Genomic DNA, 3433 nt, shown 5'->3' on the forward strand with positions numbered 1-3433 from the left:
GTTCTATTTACAGTGGTTTTCCACCCACAGAAATGGATTAGATATAAGAACATGTTTTTCTGGGGATACATGAAGCCTCAAAGTGTCACAAGAGCTTAGTGATACTTGAGCATTTTTATATTTTCTGGTGCTCAAAGCCCTTATTAAAAGAAAAGGCTTATTATCTGTATTATTTATTTGGAATATTTCAAATGTTTCTTGTCCTTATATACATACTGCAATGTCTTAATTCTTCACTTATTTGAATTGCTTCATTGTCATATATCTTTTTCATTCCATTCTTAATCATTGAGTCTATGATTAAAAATAGCAGATATGTTTTGGGAAGAAAATTTTGGTTGTGGGTGGTAATTTCTAAGTGGCAGAACATATTAACTCCTGCTTTCCCACCCTATTCAGGAACACATAACAAGATGCAAAACTGTACACAAAAACAAAAACAAAAAACTTACAAAGCATTAAAAAAAAACTTTTCAGTTCAAATCCATGTTTATGGCTATACCAAGGAGATATTTTTTAAAACAAGCAAACAAATAAAAGTGACAGTTTAAAATTTTAATATTTAAAAAATGACAAGCTAAAATAATATAGGCATTATTATTGTGATTAAGACTCATAATGGATACTCTTAAATAAAGAGCAGTTTTAAATCTGGCAATCATTGGATCAAATCCTGACTATTTCCCATTCTCTGTGGGGTCAATTACAAGTCATTTGAACATGCTATGATTTACTTTTTCATTTGTAAAATGGAGAGAAATTCAGTTAGCTCTGTAGTAATTGTGAGTTAATTGCCATCTACTACAGGAAAAAATTGAAAATTTTTCAATTTGAAAAAATTGTGAATAAAAATTAAAACTATTAATTATGTGGGGCATAATTTTATTCATTTAAAAACAATACTGCAAACTCCTATATACAGAAGTCTGAGGTATAAAATAATATGCTACAAAAACTGAAAGAAAACAAGAAATTTAATTTAGAATAAGTAAATTGATGTATTTATAGATAAAGTTGAATAACATAATATTATGGTTGTGCGAAAAGAAATACTGAATCTTTTGCTTAAGAAATTCAATAAATTCTTATGGAGTAGAATCAGACAGGACAGGATATTAGCAATATTAGTGCAAAGGCTATAGCAAAGTCATTTAAAGATGAAAATGAGCTAGTATAGGAAGTCACAGTAACAGGTAAACAAATATTTTAGATAAGCTGGCTATAAGTTTTATTGGTCTATTAGTTTCCTGGGGTTTCCATAACCAATTCTCACAAATTTGATAGTTTTTGCTAGCTTAAAACAGCAGAAATTTATCCTTTCACAGTTCTGAAGTCTAAAAGTCCAAAATTAAGGTTTCAGCAGGGCCGTGCTCTCTCTGAAGGCTCTAGAGAAGGAATCCTTCTTTGTCTTTTCTAGCTTCTGGTGGTAACTGGAAAACCTTGGTGTTCCATGGCTTGTAGCTGCATGCTTCCAGTCTCTAACTCTGTCTTCACATGGACTTCTCCCCTGAGAGTCTCTGTTTCTGTGTCTCTACTTCTCTTTCTTAGAAGGACACTAGTCATATTGGATCAAGGACCCACCCTACCCCAGTATGGCTCATCTTAACTAATCTCATCTTGCAAACTATCTTTAGAAAAAGTCACATTCTGAAGCATTGGGTGTTAAAATTTCAATATAAACAACAACAAAAATATATACTAAAAGAATTTCCAATGTCACGTTAATACTACCAGTAAAAGCAAATGTGTCACTGAGTATTATAACATAGCAAGTAACCAAAATACGACTCTCCAAACCTATCTCATTTCTTTCCTTTTGTTTTTCGAGTTTATACTTTAATTTCAAATTTAATTTTATAAAAATATTTTTGTTGCTTTAGGTCAAGAGATTGGTAATAATAAGCTTACATAAAAATTGTTAGCAAAAATAGGCCAAATTTGATGGCCCTGTCAAGTACTCCTTCAGCTTGGACAAATGCATGAGCTCTGTAGTGAGAGTGGGTGGTGGGCCTAGGTAGAAACCTCCATATATACTCCCAGTGCCTTTAGGTTCCTATGCCCAGATTCTCAGGGAAAGTTCCAACACTAACCTACTGGTCTCATTAATAAAAAACTTCCTAGTGAAAGGTGGGTTTTGGGGGAAGATGGTGAATTAGGAAGGTCCAGGACTGATTTCTTCTATCAGAATAACTATTAAACAGGCAAAAACTATCTGAAACAACTATTTTGAAACTCTCGGGGCAAGAACATGATGGAACATTCAGGGAAGAGTAGGAGGAAGAGACTGATAAATTACTGTAAAGAGCAGTATATTGCTCTCTCTGTTAGGCAGCTACCAGTGTCCATCTCCTACTTTCATGGCAGGTTGCCATGGGGTCCAGCCCTGGCTACTTCACTGATGACAGAAAAGGACATAAAAATCCTGTTCCCCAAGACCAGAGGTGGGCATGGTTGATCACTGATCACAAGTTTTGATTAGTGACTTCAAATCTATGGGGTCCCAGCTATGAGGATAGCCACAGTTACAGCCTTTCCCAGAAAAAGGCTACAGCAGAGGAGCCTTACAGATCCAATGGTTCCACAGGGTTGCAGAGGAGAGTTGGCTGAAAAGCTGCATTTGCTGGGTAGGCCAAAGAAGATCAACTTTGGGGACCCATGGAGATGCTCTTAGCACATCTCCCATCCTCTCACAAGGGCATTTTAGAGCCAACCTGCATCCGTTAATGAGTCCCTTCCCTTATTTAAGCTGGGAAAGACTGACACTGGAAACTCATCTCTGGTTTGCTCCTCCTCTCAGAATTTGCCCTCCAAAAAGAAGCAACTTGAGAAAACAAGAAGTATAAGAAACATAAAGGTGGACAATCTGGGTCAAAGCCTCGCTGGCTTAAACACTTAGGAGACAGAGGTCTGTCTCCCGGGAAACAGCGGGGATAATTACACTTCTATAAACAAGGCAACTCCAAAACAACTAAAAAACGAAAGTCCAGGACTAGACACAGACAGGCCCAGGAAGATAGGGAAATGCTGTATATTTCATTCACCTTGGGTAGGCTTTCTGATGAAGGCAGATGCTCGAGAAAATCTCTGTCTTATCACCAGCTGGTAGAAAAATCAAGAAACAGACATCACAGGGACTAAATCATACAGTTAAAATTTTAAAGTATTAAAATATACAGTGAACATCAAAAGAGTACAAGGCAAACAAAGAAACAAGAAATGATGGCTCCTCCAAAGGAAGAGGACAAAAATCCAGACAATATCAATGAAGAAGACAAGAATGTAGACATACCAAATAAAACCTTTTGAAAAATGATCTTAAAAATGCTCAGAGGAAGGAAAATACAGAGATAAAACTAAAGCATATCAGGAAAACAATGAATAAGCAATATGAGAATCTTAATAAAGAGATAGAAATTTTAAAAAGGAACCAAAC

This window comes from Dasypus novemcinctus, chromosome 1 (assembly GCF_030445035.2).
Source record: "Dasypus novemcinctus isolate mDasNov1 chromosome 1, mDasNov1.1.hap2, whole genome shotgun sequence".
NCBI lineage: Eukaryota > Metazoa > Chordata > Mammalia > Cingulata > Dasypodidae > Dasypus > Dasypus novemcinctus.